Here is an 18,623-nt window from a genome sequence, read left to right as displayed (position 1 = left end):
TCAAAAATTAACCCCAACTTTGTTGTGACTTTAGATGACTACATGGGAAAGGAAAGGGCCTGAAAGAATAGTTGTTCTGTTCAGCAATAACAGGAGTAATGGTTTACCTTCTGTGACTCATTACTTCCTAGGTCTGTTCATAGCCCACATCTTCTTCCATTAACTTACCCTTAATTTTTCCCCCAGCTTTTGACTTGTCTTCAGTGTCAAGCACCACACTAAGTATACAGCACATCCTCAGTCAGTGCCTGGTGAGTGAAATCATATTTACAGAGTATGGATAGGGTGCAAGATGCAGGGGTATGCGCTGTGGAAAAGGCCATGCTTCTGCTCCTTACACTTTTGTCTCAAAGATAAGGGGAGAAGGACCATAGCTATTCCTCTAGAAATATCCACTACAGCAAGAAAACTATATAAGTTGTGAAATAGGTTTCATTCTTATTTTCCTCTAAAAATATAAAATTACTATGTTAATAGTAAATTAAAATTAGATAAAATTAGTATGTTAATTACTAAAGCAAAGAAATTTATAAGGGCCATCTTGTGAAAGGCCCTGTCATGATCATGTCAGATGGTACTCCATCCTATGAATGAGAATGAAAATTTACAAAGCCCGTCTTGATAAAGGAGAGAATGGACAAATTCCATGGATCTGTCACACTAATAAAATAAACATATTCTTTGAAAAGAGAGGAGCAAATAATAGTTTACATTCAATATTTTATGTGCTTTTTAGTCTTAACATCTCTAAATCATCTAAACATTCAAATTATTATTAGTGTTGAAAAGCCTACCAGAAGTTTACCTTAGTTACCATGAAATTATATGTTTGCTGTTTGTTATCTTCTGAGTCTAGTTTTTTGAAATTATAATATGATTAATATTTAATTCAGTGTTCATGGTATACCAAACACTGTGAGGACCACTTAATCTTAAGAAAAACCTACCACAAAGTCCTACTGTTTTCCTCAGTTTATAGATTACAGAGTGTCATGCTAAACAACTTGCCCAAACTAACTTGCTTATTACATGGCAGACCCAAAATTATGACCATGGCCCCTTGACCTTCAATCCTGTGCTCTTAACCACTGGCCTGATGCTTTCTGACATGAGATAAAATGGGAAACAAGAAAGATGAAACAATTCAGTGCCTTAGAGCTTTGAGCTGCATATGTACAAAGTAATTAAAAAGTGACTTGTATACTCTTGAATTCTTCTATGGTAAGATGTAAATGAAATCTTAGTTTGTGTTCAGAGTATACAGAACTGTAAAAGCATAATCAGCGTATGATTTGAAAATGCTACCATGAGCAGAAATGACTGTAAGGTCAGTTTTACTGACTACTCATCTTGGTTGAATTTCCCTAAAATGATCACATAATCCACCTTCATCAATACTATAGCATTATACACATGTGAGCATATGCTTATTTTGAAGACACTATCAAATATCACAGCAATCGTGATACCAGAAATACCAAATGTGACAGATTCCTGATGCCTTCTAAGGCCTGGAGCTGCTACTTGTTCTAGTTAAACATCACTGATCTCTCCAGGGCACTAGAGTGCATCAGGCAGGCCTGGAATCATGGCTAGGCAGAGCAGAAATGACTACTAACGCTTGGCCAACTTTTAACTTGGAATGTCCCACGTATGAATACTTGGTATTCAAAACCATAGCTAGAAATGAAAATTAGTAACAATCGTTGCATCAGAACTTTGGTTTCTTTGGATCACATCCATTTCCCACCTTCATAAACTATCCACACCCTGCCCTCCAGGTCATTGTAGCCAGTAGAATGAAATTGGGAATTTTGTTAATGAAGAGGCAGCAGACTATTGTGGTTAGGGGCACTGAGGCTAGAAGGACATTATCTAGCTCCAATCCCACCTCTGCTGCTTGCTGTGCCTTGGGCAAATTTCTTTATCTCTCAGTACTGCCCTGTACCCCTGTAACAACTCCATACTTTGTCATAAGGATTAAGTAAGTCAATGCATATAAAGCACCTGAAACAGTATCTGACATATGTGAGTGCTAGTATTATTATATTATTACTATTATTACCTTTCTTAGTTGTGAAAAAGATAATATTCAAGGAAGTGTTTTTCAAACTATTTTATCCCTTTAGTAGATCATGAAATTAGTTTAATTTTCTTGCTTTGCATAAAAACTGAAATATAATCATGTAAAATAGAATAAATAAATAACATTAGAACTCAATGCACACAGTATAGATAAATATTATTCAATATTTTGTGGAACAAATACATATATGTGTTCTCAGTTGTATGTGAAGTGTATTTCTTAATGTAATTATGGCCCAAAACATTTGAAAAACACTGGCTTAGTATTATCATACAGAAAGTATGGCAGCTTTATATCTGTGCAAAAGGGAATTTTAAAGTTTTGTTGCAGTTCTAATGTCAAACATTTAATTCATTCATAAATTCAACGTTTACTTATAGAACATTTTCTACTGTAGGCACTCCACTATGATCTGGAGGAAAAAAATGACAAGAAAATTTTACATAATCCTTGCCTCAATGGACCTTACAACTTAATGGGAAAACACTCTTTATCAAATAAGTATATACTAACCACCAATTATGAGATACATTATTCCAACTTCTTACAAATATAAAGAGCTAAACTAAGAAATAAACTAAGGGTCAATTATAAAGGAATAGAAAATAATCTCACCAAAAATTAGGAGTAAGAAACAACACTTAAAGATGCATTCAAAGCTGGGAGCTCCCTATAATGTTCCGTAATTAACTGAAGGAGTTGGAAAAAAGTACAAATGTCGTTTGGGATATTTGCTTTTAACTAAATTTCTATTTATATTATTTCTACCATCTAATATTCATCAAATTGCCACTAATCCAGAGAGTCAGAGTCAGTAGCTTGTATAGCATATTTAGTAAATTTTTAGTAAAATCAATTAATAGCTCTTAAAATTTATATATATATATATATATATATATTTAATGTAATTTGAATAAAAATCACAGTAGTGTCTTATCAGGAATTAGATTTTTTGCTGGAGGAATAAAAGGTAATATTATACATTTTTAGTGGAAATGTGGAGTGTTACAGCCTTTAGGCATGTGGTTATCAATATCTACTAAAATTAAAATTATGCATATCTTTGGCTGAGCAATTTCATGTTGGGGAATCTATTCTAACTTATTCCAGTATTAAAGGTAAATGATATTTACTGCAGCATTTTTAAAGTAACCAAGAATTGTAAATAAGGTCATGGCCTACTGATAGGGGAGTGAGTGAACACAATGTGAAAAATTCCTTCCATGACTTTATTATACAGTCATTTCAAAGACTGAATTAGACCTATGCCTGATGACTTAGAGTGGTAAAGAGATTTCCATGAGGAAATTCTGAGTGAGAAAAGCAAGATATTGAAAATGTGTATATAGTAAGATACCATTTTGGGTAAGATAAATAATGACCAAAATGTTGTACATATGTATATTTAGGTATGTATAGGTGTGTGTTTGCATATACATGAAAGTACGTGTGTATATGTGGTATATGTACGTGGTTATATGAGTATAGAGAAAAATATGGAATGAATAACACTAGGCTATTAATATGTTAAATGGAAAGGCAAGAATGAGGGGCAGGATGTTGATGGCATGGAAGGAGAAAAAAGGACAAAAATATCCACAATAAAAACAAGTATTTTTTGGTCTTATTTATGTAAATTTGTATGTCTGTGTGAAAGAGAGGGGGAGGATAAAGAATAGAAAAATGGTTGCATAAAAGGAAACCATAAACGAAAATACAACCCACAGAATGGGAGAAAATATTTGGTAACAATGTGACCTACAAGGGATTAATCTCCAAATATACAAACAGCTCATGCAGCTCAATATCAAAAAAGAAAAAAAAACAATGAAAAAATGGGCAGAAGATCTAAATAGACATTTCTCCAAAGAAGATGGCCAAAAGCACATGAAAAAATGTTCAACATCACTAATTATTAGAGAAATGCAAATCAAAACTACAATGAGGTATCACTTCACACCGGTCAGAGTGGCCATCATCAAAAGTCTGCAAACAATAAATGCTGGAGAAGGTGTAGAGAAAAGGGAACCCTCCTACTCTGTTGGTGGGAATGTAAATTTGTACAGCCACTATAGAGAATAGTATGGTGGTTCCTTAAAAAACTAAAAATAGAGCTACCATATGATCCAGCAATCTCACTCCTCGGCATATATCTGGAGAAAACAAGACTTCAAAAAGATACATGCCCCCCAACGTTCACTGCAGCACTATTTACAATAGCGAAAACATGGAAGCAACCTAAATGTCCATCAGTAGATAAATGGATAAAGAAGATGTGGTATATATAAACAATGGGATATTATTCAGCCATAAAAAGAATGAAATAATGCCATTTGCAGCAACATGGATAGACCTAGAGATTATCATACTAAGTGAAGTAAGTCAGAGAAAGACAAATATCATATGATATCGCTTATATGCAGAATATAAAAAAATTATACATATGAACTTATTTACAAAACAGAAACACACTCACAGACTTAGAGAATGAACTTATATTTACGGGGGGGAAGGGTAGGGGGGAGAGGGATAGATTGGCAGTTTGGGATTGACATATACGAACTGCTATATATAAAATAGATAATCAACATGGACCTATTGTATAGCACAGAGAACTCTACTGAGTACTCTGTAATAACCTGTATGGGAAAAGAATCTGAAAAAGAATAGATATATGTATAACTGAATCACTTTGCTGTACACCTGAAACTAACACAACATGTAAATCAACTATACTCCGATATAAAATAAAATTAAAATAAATATTATAGTTCCCCAAAATGCATGCATAGATGACGTTAATAAAGTGTTAAAGAAATATAAGAGCAAAGTCAACAATACAAAAAGAAAAAAAAATAAATCAGTTGATGTTGATGCCTGTCAGTAAAGATTAAATATGAACATATGTGTTAAGTGACGACTAAGATTTTTCATGTTCTCTAGATATGATAGTTACTATTTTTCTAATTACACCACAGAAATCTTTGTTACTGGACTAGATTTGTAATGTCCCTTTGCCTTGAGGATACCTCTCCCCTATCCCATCTTTCCTTATCACACACTCACACTCACAAACACAAACTCACAAGCAGTCACATGCCATAGAATTGCTCCTGCAAAACCAGACTTTAGTATCAGACCATAAGCAACTTTGATAAACTTTAACATGAAATTTATTGTTAACACATTACAAAGTTATTGCCATTTTTATGAACTATTGGGCAGTTTTGTTAGCTTTGAAACCTTTGAGTCAATGCCTTACACAATATTTCTTTTATGAAGATAAAAAGGAACACATTTCTCTCAGTGCCAAGAATAACTGTGTCCCTAAGCACTTTAGCATATGCTGAAAACTGCATAACTGATCTAGACTTGTTATCTGGGCCTCTAGAAAGAGTGGTGTTAAACTTTACTCCTAGTTTCACATATTTTTATTACCTTATTGCCTCTTTACTCTAATTTTCTCACTTATGTTTAGTTGTTTTAACATGGCAATATTTTAAAGCCATATTGAATGTTTTAGGATCAATGTAGGTTATGCATACCTATACACAAATAACAATAAGGGCCCTGAAAAAAGCAGACACTCCAACGCTGCCTTGTGTGGAACACAGAAGAAATAGGTCTTAGCAACACAGACCAAGGGTGACTACTCTTCCTTGACAAGGGGGAATTGTAAATTGATATCATAACGCATGTTATATTAGTTGAATATCTTTACCTAAAAGAAACTAAATATATGTATATGTAGATGTTATAGAAACAAATCCAATTCTTGTGTTTTTAAGTGCTCAAAATAAAGAATCTCTAAAATATATGTGCACCAACATGTGTGGATACCTGAACTTCAGGAAGCCAAACTGACTATTAAAGAGTGGGCAAAATTAGGTGACCAGTAGTATCCCTTAAAGAATTCTCTCTGTGGAAACCTAACAATCTCTGGTTCTGCCATATGTTTCAAAGTATTCCAGTAAGTTACTTTATAGAACAATAGATGTATAAGTTACCAGATTTTTTGAAATTGCATTGAATCCAGTCACTTAAAAAAAAAGTACAGGTGGAACAATTACCCCTATTTTCTTTCTTTCAGCTAACATTTTTCTTCTATAAGTTTATTTGATTGTGTCAGCATGATAATAGAAGCCAAAAAGGTTCATTATGCTCTCATTCAAACAAAATGACTAATAGCTAATCATCTACCTATGGAGCTTCTTTTCTTTGCACAAAATTTACCACAGTTTTGTACAAAACTTTAGAGGATCATAAATGATCATTTATAACTGACATATACGTACAATGAATGTATCATTTAAAAAATAGATTTACTTAATTTCCTAAAAGGTTTCTTGTTATATTACAGCCTTTTTGGCAAAAGAATGTATGTTGTTTCACACTTAATCAAACAAATACTATATCTGTCTTGAAAGAAAATTATAGGAAAGAACTTAGATCACTAAGAATGATTCAGTCAAGTTATAGAAAATCAACGTAATATTTTAAGAAAGTAAAACTACTTCTCATTTTAACAAGTCTGTTATTCACACAACATGGGAAAAAAATAAAAATTAAGCATAGGAAACATAATTACTAGGAGAAATTCAAGAAAACAAATAAATTTGGGAACCTCATGTGAAAAGACATCTTTAAACCTTCACAAGAATAAGTCAAAATTTTTACTATCAACACAAATTTTACTTTGACACAAGAATTTTTACTATAAACACAAACGTTTACTTTGACACAGTTCAATTCTAACAGAATATGTGAAAGGACAGTCTCATTTTTAATGTATATAATAAAAACATGATGTAGATAAGGAAGCTCAGAATTATGTGGTAACCAACTCCCTTTGGACAGATGGTGCACCTGAGGCAGTTAGACTCCATTTCTCCTGCAAGATGGTGGCCATCTAAGGGCAATGTTGGTGCTGCACAAGGGGCAGGGTACCACCTGTCTATCACCAACAGCACTGGGAATCCCCCAGGCAATGCATGCATTTAGCACAAGTTCTAAAGTCTTGGGCCCTCTGCAGCTGATACTTGGTATGAATAGAAGTACACCATTTAAAGGTGGCTCAAGTACACAGTAGATCCCTGAGTCTAACAACAATTTTGACTACATTTTTATTGTTTTGAAATTTTCTGATGTTTATATCAATAAAATTGCTGCATCATCTCAGCAATACTGTACTGGAAACAACGTTAAAATTAAGCCATTGAGTACATTCATGATGCCTGAATCCCTGTCTGCAATATGAGAAGCATTCAATGAAAAGTGTAACATCATTTGAGGATATTGTCAATAAAATATGATGGGAAAAAGTACCAAATCTATATGAAAAATACATTTCTTGGCACAAGACATATGTTAAAAATACATTTGGGTAAATTTTATTATGTAGAGACACTTTATCAGGGTTAAATAACTTTAGTCATGTCATTTAAGTGCAACTATTAGAGATGGTAAAGTTGAGACAGGAGGGGAGATGTGTCCTCTAATTTATCCATTCAGACCTTCAACCATTCACTGAAAACACATTATGAGATTTTATGCCTGTAATTCTGACAGACTGCTATTGATGAAACTAGTGTAATGAAGAAATTTCAACTGGGTTTTGCTTCCAGAATTGGCCATACAATATCAGACCAATTATCATGGACTACAGTGAATATATTCATTTCATTAAATGAATTTTGCCTCTTTTAATACAACAAAAATATATTGACACATCCAGTTAGCTAATATGCTGATATCACATATTTATATGGTAGTGAAATATTTTTAAATGCCATTTGAAGCAAAATAAAAAGAAGTAAATGTCTTTCAGTTAAGTTAAACTCGATTTCTTCTTAATTCATTGTAACTATTCTGAATTCCTCTTTGCCATGAGAAATGCTCTGAAGGCATATTCTCTCCTTTCAGAGGCTATGAAGCAACTGGAAGTTACTGAGTGGTGTTTGAAACCAGCTTTTGAGGTTCCACCTGCCTTGCCTTAGGACAGCACTGTGAAGACTTCCTTCTCTGCAGTTTCCTGCCTGCTTGAAATGAAGTACCCGGTTCTTCTCTCACTGTCACCCTGGTGACAACTGCAGTTCATCTCTGAATAAACAGGTAATTCAGGTAAAGTCCGATACTTCCTCCTTCCTACACTCTATTCCAGAGTCTTTTCTCTCATAAACAGAACAGTAATGATGCAGGAAAAAACAATATATATTTCCCAGCATCTTCGTAAGCCTTATTCAACTTCATGGTGATTTTTTTTTTTCAATAAGGTGATTGATTACTTGGGTGTCTAAACTACAATACCAGTTCACTTCTTTTAATTCTTCTCTCACTTAGATTATATATAATATATAGAGAAAAGACCTAATTTTTTTTGCCAACTATCTAGTGCTGGGTATTCTATTTTATTTTTTCTTATTTTAGCCTCACAATAATCCTATCACTATTTTGCTCACCTTAAGAGTAAAGAAACTTCTCCTAGAGTTAAGTCTTAGGGAAATGTTTATTTTCTATTATATCAACTTTTACTTCATAGAATTTAGTTCTCTATTAATTTCAGAGGAATGATCAACTTTATGCAAAGGAATTATAATTTGGAATATAATTTGTTTCAGAAAGTAAAGCATAATCTTGTGGGAGGGACTCATCTAAACACTGTATATAACACTGGTTGGATTAAGATAAATTCCACAACCAATGTACAAAGTCCTTTGTTAAGACAAAACAAAACAAACAAACAGAAACCGGAAAAAAAAAAAATAGGAAAGTGTTTCCTGATTGAAGGGATCAGAAGAGTTCCAAGGAGATGGTCTTTGAGATAGGTCTTGAATGATAGATTTTTGTAAGGTGTGTGTATTGGAGGTTGAGGCTGGGGGAAGGGGTTTTAAGGAAACTACCAGGTGAAGTTAATGGCACAAGCACAGACAAGGTGTATGAACTAAAGGAGAGCATGTAGTTCTCAAAAACTGGAAAGTAGATTTAGGCTACAAAAAGGAGGAAGACAAATTTGAAAATAGTACCAAGTTTGGACATGGGAAAAAAATTAGGTCGCAGGTACTTCTGGGAGATAGTCCCTAGTAGTATAGATTTCACTGGCGTATTTGAAGATTTTTGGTTCATCCATCCTCCTAATAGACTCCACTGGGTGCTGCAACTCATTCCTTATAGACTACACTGGGTGCTGCAACTCATTCATTATCATCAAGCCAACATTCCAGTAACCTTGACTTACAAGAGATGGCTTCAACTTGTATGGTGCTCAGAATCTATTTTATGGTCTATTTTTATAAGCCTTTCGCTTATATAATAGCTCTGTTTTGTTTTTCACATCAGTCACAATTTATTGCAGTATTTTATGTAAATTCAAGGGCATATTCACAATAGGCACGGAAAAAAAGGTTTTTCTTCTGACATATATTGTTATTTGAAGTTTAGATACATCTAGGCATAAATTACTGTTTCACTCCAAAGAAACTACACAGTTTACTGACATCCAAAGACTGTTAAAGTCTTAACACAAAATAATTTAGATAGACTTAAAATCATTTTTCCTGGATTTAGAAAAAAAGTTTAGTCTTTGTAGATCCGATTCAGTGTGCAGAATTTTATTTTAGAACATAAATTGCCTTGATTACCAATTCTGCAATCTTATTCCTACAGCAGTAGGAAGAATTATACTGTCACTATCATCTCTTGACTTTCATAGCACTCCAAATGCTTGTTTCAAAAGTATGAATTTAATTTATATTTTAGCATTTGCAGTATAATGATTTTGCTAAACTTAAAATTTCAAAGCCTTTATTTTCCCATTAACTTACATATTTGGTCTTAAGCATATAGGAGCTTATACTTAATTTCCTTCCCTTCCACAAAATATTTTATAAAAATAGTAAATACAGAAAAAATATATGTATATAAAATCATTCATGTTTTAAATATCACTGGAATTTTGCAATGTCAACTATTTAGTATTGTTTTTAATATATCCAGTTAAAAAGGCAAATTTGTGTTGACCTGAGACGTATAGTTCCTGATATTTCTCCTCTTATATGTTTTACTTTTCTTCTTTACATGATAGAAGTTTACATATAGAAGATTAACTATCTTTCTAATATAAAAATGTACAATAATAAGCAACATCTAGACACGTTTGGCCAAAGGAGAAGTATCAGGACAGACAGGATTTCTCAGCCATGAAGAATTCTAATATCCTATGACTGAGAGGATCTTTTAAGGCATTTGAAGTGCTCAGACTCATTCAGTAACATAAAAATACCACGGTTCAACCACATAAATTTACTTGGGCAATATTTGTAATACAATTTGCTTTCTCGGGAAGTAGGTATTACATATTGGATATACAATTTTTATAGAGTGTTTTTAATTATACAAGTGTGCCTGTGATTGCTGGTATAGTATATGAAGTCAGATGACATATTAAGAAATTGAAAAGTTTCTGTGGTTTAAGAAAACTCAAACAATGCTGAGTCATTCTCTTTTCTGTTATGCAGTTAAGTTAGAAGAAATAATGTGTATGACATCGATTCATTTAATCACGTACCCATTCCCTTCCTCCCTCATTCACCCAATATTTACTGAGCATTACTATGTGGGCCAGGTGTTATAGACATAATGACTGATGTACCTTCAGTTTTAAGGAACAAGACCTCTTAAAAACGCAAAACTGTACCAAAGGGTAACAAAATATGTTCTTTATATTCTAATATTCTAACTGTATTTTTATTCACAGATCTCAGAAAAAATACAATTACACTATTTCTTCAAGATAGTATAACTATATAATTATGTGTATAAAATTGGTTGTAATTCTGCAAAAAAATAAACAGATATACATATGCACTAAGATCTTGCCCCACCTTTAAAAAAATGTGGTGAGGCAATTGAAAAATATAGCCCTTCTATTGCATTCATTTCTTTTAGACTATGATGAAAAACTTGAGTGGTTAACCCTATGTCTTCTAGTATTTTCAATTTGCACTTAAAGAAAGTAAAAATAGGCAAGAAGCATTACTGTGTTTTCACGTCCTCCCTTTGATACAAATGAATCAAGCTATTGTTATATGGGTACATTAGGGCAACAAATTGAAGACTTCAACATTAATAAAAGGAGATAAGAAGCTGCCAGTAAGAAAGTATGAAAAAGTAGAAAATTCGACATCCTCTAAGGAATGGAAAATCATACTAGATATGAAAAAAATGACTGCTGGTGCAAAAGTAATGAACAGTGAAACCTAACTATAAAATGTTTAATGCTTGGAACTACAGAGTGTACCCATTAATATACTTCTATGACATGAAATATTATAGAGATTGAGTTAGGTGCTTCCAGTGTATAAAGTATGACCTGAGATTAAATTCTGAAATGATCATGAATTCTGTGAACCCACTGGAGTTCATCTGTTCTCTGAAAGCACAGTAAAGATGAGTGGTGACTAAACTCCCAGTTCAGTGTTTTCTAAATTGTCTGAAGCTGCTTATTTAGCTACTTGTGGGGCTTTACTTACTTTGAAAAAGTAGGCAATAGGCAGGAAAGTCAGATGTAGTATATAAATTCTTCCCAATGCACACAGTGAACCATCACAGAGCATTAACTGACCTCCTAGGGTCCCTATGTCAATTCCCAGAGGCCACGAGAATTAACTGCCCTTACACATCTCCCAAGCTGACAGGTCTCAAAGTTTAGAGAAATTTAACATTATTAAAATATTATACCCCTAGGCTTCATTCTCAGAAATCTTGATTGTATGTTCAGGCCTTTGTAATTTTCATAAAATTCTGGGTGATTATGATATGTTAGACATTGGTAACTCATTTTAAGCAGAGACTTGGGGCAAGTCTTGAGAGTTCCAATTATATACAAACAGTGTCTGTTTCCAAAGTATCATTTTGTATAAATAAAGTACCATTGATCAGAAAGGGACTTTTTTTGGCCACATCAGACCTCAGTGGCTATAACCACTGGGGTATATTTAACGAAGAGAACACAGACTCTTAATGAAGAGATAGAGAAATTTTCCTTGGGAAATTTATTTAATGTTAAGTTCACTATTTTACAGCCTATCAGTTTCATAATTCAACAGAATTCTTTAAGACAGAAAGTAACAGAGATTGGACTCATATGTGAGGAACTATTTCTGATGTGTATACAGTCGACCCTTGAAAACTCAGGGGTTAATCTGAATATAATTTATAGGTAGCCCCATATCTGTGGTTCCTTCACATCCTCCGATTCAACCAACTTGACCATGTAGTACTGCAGTATTTACTACAGAAAAATATCTGCGTGTAAGAGAACCAGCGCAGTTCAAACCCTCATTGTTCAAGGGTCAACTGTATTTGAAATATATGTTTAACAAAATATATATATCTTAGCAACCACACACACACACACACACACACACACGCACACACCCCAAAACCTGTCACATGAGATAAAATCCAAACTCCGCACTTTGGTATACAATGTCCTTTCAAAATGTGAGCTAATTTTTCTGTCATATCTTCCACTCTTGCCTTACTCATATGAAGGTCCTGACCCAGAAAGTCTCACAGAGCCCTGGATCTAGTGCGACTCTAGTGTGACTCTACATTTTCTGAATATACAGTTTCAATGAGGTATATTCAGAATTAACTTAATTTAATACATAATAAGTATTAATAGAGTAATTATGTGGACTTAGAGGATATGAAAAAATAAAGGATTCCATCAAGTTCAAAGGTCTTTAAAGTTAAATGGAAAAAAATATTTATATATCTTAGGTGTCAAAAAATTATCTAAAATCCAATCAAGTCCTATAAAAGTGTGGGAGGTTTACAAACAATATAATTAGATTGGGGACCTATACACATGAGTTCTTCCAGTTTATAAAGTTATGTTAAAGATCATTTCTAGACCTCAGTATATTTAATACAACTCTAAACAAAAGCCTGTTACTATCTTGGCTCAGTATCCCCCAAATTGGTTAGAATTACCTTATTATTACTTTAACGGATAAGATTTTTTCAAATCTAGAGAGAGATCAAATTAATAACAAAAATTTTTAAGAGAATAAAATCAGATATATTAATATTATTAATGTTAGATGTATGAACTAGTAAAGTTCAATATTTGTGTACTTATAACGTGCCTAATTGAAGTAATACATAATTGAATAATTTAGATGCTAAAGTGGAAATTTTATTAAGTTGTTATATAGTATTGGAGATTATAAACAAACTTAAGATGTCATATAATTATACATTTATTAGAATACTCAAATACTGGGATATTTTGTTAATGATATAACTGAAGTAGAGTACTTTAAAAAGGTGAACAACTGCAGTTTATAATATTCAAAGGTGTTTCATTAACTTTTTAAGTGACACCAAATATTTTTCGAATATTTAAAAGTAATTGTTGGGCTTCCCTGGTGGCGCAGTGGTTGAGAGTCCGCCTGCCGATGCAGAGGACACAGGTTCGTGCCCCGGTCCGGGAGGATCCCACGTGCCGCAGAGCGGCTGGGCCTGGGAGCCATGGCCGCTGGGCCTGCGCGTCCGGAGCCTGTGCTCCGCAACGGGAGAGGTCACAACAGGGACAGGCCCACGTACCGCAAAAAAAAGTAATTGTTAAAACAGAAGGAGGGGGTGAAGAATGAGCAGAGAGAGGCTGACTGACTAAAGACTTAAAAAGTTAAAGTCTTAATAAGAGAGTAGATTTTAAAATTTGTAACCTTAATAAATTGTACATTTATTTTAAAACCAAATCAACTCCTACATGGTCTTTTCTGCTCACAAAAACCACCCTTAAAGACACCAATGAGTCATTATGAACCAATCGTTAACCTCTTAATGCAAAGTTATTTCTCTTTTCTTATGACTTATAATAAGGTTTTTACAATACCTGTCAGAATCCTTCTCTTTTTCTATTTTAAATTCTGTTTTCTTCAGTGGACTACGAGCTGCTTATAGCCTGCTCTGTACATTCATTACATCCTCAAACAAAATATTACTAAATTAAGTGCATCCTTCCTCTTTGAACAATTTTCTGGATAAGGTGATGCTATGCTCTGTCTATAAAACTCTTGCTACCTTTGCTGTGTCGGTATTTCTTCCTCATACCCATTAGGAGTAAGCATTCCCTAAGGCTAATACATATTCCCCCACCCTGTACCTTATCATCACCAGTTCTCCCCCAGAGAGCGCATCTATTCTCAGTTTTAACCACTCCTTCTCAAATCAGTACAAGTACTTCGGCAATTGCCTTTGAGCTCCAGTGCCATGTTTATGATTACCTGCCAGACATTAAGATTTCTCATCTCAGCAAATAACATGGCTTTAAAAATGTCAAAAGAATTTCTTCAAAGCCAGCATAGTCTGTGGTTTTCTCACTTTCTAGCAGGAGCAACATTATTTTTCCAGTTACCTACTACTGAAAACTTGGAATCGTTATTGGCATTTCCCTCTTTCAATACATTTCCTCCCATTCTCAGTGAGTCTCCTTGAGGATTTATTTCTCTATGTATCTGCCCTTTTCTACCATTCTCTCTACCACCATCACCCCATCGTCCTGGTTTCTGCCACCATAGTTCATGTCCAGACCATCTCCCACATTTAGCAGTTGGCTGACCGTTCTTCCTGAGTGTTGTCTCTCATTATAATCTACCTCATGTGCTGCTGCCAGGGTGATCTACCAACCTGATACACATCAGTCCTCGAATAGGGTCCAAATTCTTTAGCTATACATTTAAATGCTCTGTGTTCTAGCATCATAATAACTCCCTAATGTTATTTCCCATGCTTTCCTTTCATGGATGCTCTAATCCAAGGGCTGGTAAACTTTTCTGTAAAGGGTCAGATCATAAACATTTTAGGCTTTGTGGGTCATACAGTCTATGGTATCTGTCCCAACCATGCATTATAGCACAAAAGCAGCCATAGATAACACATAAAGAAATGGATGTGGCTACGTTCCAATAAAACTTTATAAAACAAAACAGGTGGTGGGGAGACTAGATTGAGCTGGAGGGCCATATAGAGCCCACACCTGTGTCTAATCCAATCACATTTATCTGCTCTTTTCCTTCAGATGTAATCACCATCTCACTTCCATAGACTCTTTCACAATTCAAAGGCCCCCTCTTTTCTTTTCTGATCATGGAAGTCTTATGAATCTCTATATGCCTAATACTCTCTTTGGAAACTTCTTTTAATCCTCAATTTCACAGTGATCCATTTTTTTCTTAAAACTTCAGTAGATGTCTCCTTTCTTTGTTTTTTCATTCACTTAAACACTTAGGAAACACTCACATGTCAGAAGCTATTACAGGGACTAAAGTTATAAAGATGAGCAGATACTGTAGGAATGGCAAGTCTTGTGTGAAGGGGGTGCAGGTGGGGATGGGAGTGGTGGTAAGTTGCAGTGACTTCACTTTAATACATGTAATGAAAGTATGAGTATCACATTTATCCTTGGCTAAGACGTTCAATTTATACCTGAATTTAGAGAACAGTAATAAACAATCACTACATTATAGACATATTTTAAAATTACTACTATATTTTAAAACTAACTATATTTTAAAGTTTTCATAAGAAATAGCTAGTAAGCACTTAAAATATCAATGAACCATAAGTGATATTATTTAAAAAAATAAGCCAACTGAAGGTTTATAGCTTAAATGTCTTGCAGTTTCTGCCATAATATTATATTGAACTGTGTTTCATATGTTAAAGTTTAAAACCTACTTAAAAAATCAATATAGTGAAAAGAAAGATAAAGTATATCCATTGTTAATCCTCTATTTATAACCATGCTAACATTGCTAGTGCCATGTCTCTACTTATGTTTCACTGCGATGTCATATTGCTGTTTTGCAAGTAAAATTATTAGACACATCAAATAATGTGTAAAAATAATATAAAAATAAGATACTTATTTAATGAAAAATTTGAGTTAAAGTGAAGCCAAACTAAACATAAGAGGTTTCTTTTTATGCAGAGAAGGGCAAGTAGATGTATCTTAAAAACAAAATAGCTTACTTTTTTGTATGCCTTAAGTATAGGGCCTGTTGCATAAAAACAGTTATGTGTGTATATCATCTTTTCTAACAGATAATAAGTTTATGGAGAGCAAGGATCATATGGGGTATGTTTTTGTATCCATTTTGCTTCATACAGTATCTTACTGAAAATACTTGTTCATAGTTATGGAAGCAGAAGATATGAAATAAATATTTTGTTCCTTAAAGAAACTATTATAAGGTCTAAACTTTTTAAAAAACATAGGAGTAAAAGTTTTATTAAATATTCCATATTTGATTTAAAATCAGCAAATACAGTACATATAAAAAACTGTATCTGCTTCAGCAAGGTTGCAGGATATAAGATCAATATACAAAAATCAATTATATTTCATATCTAATCAACAAACAATCCAAAGTAAAATAATAAAACAATCCCATTTATAATAGCTTCAAAAAGAATAAAATATTCATGAATACATTAAATGAAAGAAGAGTAAGACTTGTACACTGAACACTACAAAACATAGTTGAAAGAAATTAAAGAAGAGCTAAATAAATTGACAGAAAGCTCATGTTCATTGATTGGAAGATTTAATACTTTTAAGATGGGAATACTCCCCAGTTTGATCTACAGATTCTAGCTGCCAGTTTTGCAGAATTTGACAGGTTGACTTTAAAACTCACATGGAAATTAAAGGAACCCAGAGTAGTCAAAATGATCTTGAGAAGAACAAAATTGAATGACTTACATACTCTGATTACAAACGTACAATAATCAAGATACTGTGGGATTAGGATGAGAACAGACATACAGATCAATAGAATAGAACTGAGGGTCCAGAAGTAAGCATCCACATTTATAGTCAATTGTACTTTGACAAAGATGGCGTGACCATTCAATGGGTACAATTGGTGTTGGAAAAAGTGTATATCCACATGCAAAAGAGTAAAATTGGGCCCCTACTTCACAACATACGCAAAAATTAAATCAAAATGAATCACCGTTTAAAATGTAAGAGCTGAACTATAAAAGTATTAGAAGAAATCTTAAGAGTAAATCTTAGTAACATTGGGTTAGGTAAAGTTACCCAGCTACCAAAAAAAAAAAAAAAAAAGATAAGCTGGACTTCATGAAAATTAAAAACTTTTGTGCTACAAACGATACCATCAAGATAGTAAACAGACAACCCACAGTTGGTGGAAAATATGTGCAAATCCTATATCTGATAAGGGACTTGTATTCAGTGTATACAAAGAACTTTTACAACCTAACAATAAAAAGAAAACCCAATTAAAAATGGTGAAAGGATTTGAATAGATATTTCTTCAAGTATGTACAAATGGCCAATAAGCACATGAAAAGATGGTCATCATTAGTCACCAGAAAAATGTAAATCAAAACCATAATCAGATATCACCTCACAGCCACTAGGATTGCTATAATAATAATATTAATATTAATAAAATTAGAAAATAACAAGTGTTGTTAAGGATGTGAAGAAACTGGAACCCTCACGCATTGCTGGTGAGGATGCTAAGTGGTACAGTCACATTGGAAAGCAGTTCAGTAATCCTCAAAACGTTAAACATAGAGTTATCATATGAATGATCAATTGCACTTCAAGATATATGTGAATAGCAATGAAAAAAATATGATCACATAAAAGCTTGTACATAGAAGTTAATAGCATCATTATTCATAATAGCCAAAAAGTGGAAACAACACAAATGCCCATAAACTGTATAATGGATAAACAAATGTGGTATATCCAGACAATGGAATATTGTTTACCAATAAAAATGAATGAAGTACCAAAGTACCAATCCATGCTACAACAGGGATGAATCTTGAGAACATAACGCTAAGTGAAAGACGTCAGTCACAAAAGTCCTTATATTGTATATTTCCATTTATGTTAAATGTCCAGAAGAGGCAAATCCACAGAAAGAGAAAACAGATTAATGGTTGCCAAAGCCTGGGAGAATGGAGAAATGAGGAGTGACTACTATTGGGTACAGAGTTTATTTTTTGGGTGATATTCTTAAAATAGATAATGGTGAGGGTTGAATAACTGTGAATATACTAAAACCACTGAATTTTGTACTTTAAAAGGGTAAATATTATGGTACTTGACTTATAATTCAGTAAAGCTATTATATTTTTTCAATCTGCACTTGCTTCAGGAAGTGAAATAGGCTTCTCTTTCAAAAAATAACTAACAAGTGCTCGCTTCGGCAGCACATATACTAAAATTGGAATGATACAGAGAAGATTAGCATGGCCCCTGCACAAGGATGACACGCAAATTCGTGAAGCGTTCCATATTTTTAACATCATTCATCATTAGAGAAATGCAAATCAAAACTACAATGAGATATCATCTCACACCGGTCAGAATAGCCATCATCAAAAAATCTAGAAACAATAAATGCTGGAGAGGGTGTGGAGAAAAGGGAACACTCTTGCACTGCTAGTGGGAATGTGAATTGGTACAGCCACTATGGAGAACAGT

General features: G+C 33.5%; 1 protein-coding gene and 1 non-coding gene across 3 annotated transcripts in view; one reads left to right on the top strand and one right to left on the bottom strand.

Annotated features, from left to right (window-relative positions):
* The window catches only part of GRID2 (glutamate ionotropic receptor delta type subunit 2), a 1,355,750-nt gene that overhangs the window by 456,619 nt on the left and 880,508 nt on the right, over window positions 1-18,623 (bottom strand). The window lies entirely within an intron of this gene.
* On the top strand, window positions 18,334-18,440 carry LOC113626153 (U6 spliceosomal RNA). The gene has a single exon (XR_003435061.1). It is a non-coding gene; the product is annotated as a U6 spliceosomal RNA (small nuclear RNA).

Source organism: Aethalodelphis obliquidens, unplaced genomic scaffold (assembly GCF_003676395.1).
Source record: "Aethalodelphis obliquidens isolate GAN/ISIS:26980383/991018 unplaced genomic scaffold, ASM367639v1 scaffold17, whole genome shotgun sequence".
Classification (NCBI taxonomy): domain Eukaryota; kingdom Metazoa; phylum Chordata; class Mammalia; order Artiodactyla; family Delphinidae; genus Aethalodelphis; species Aethalodelphis obliquidens.
Note: the sequence above shows the minus strand (reverse complement) of the source record. Positions and strands in the feature narration are given on the sequence as shown.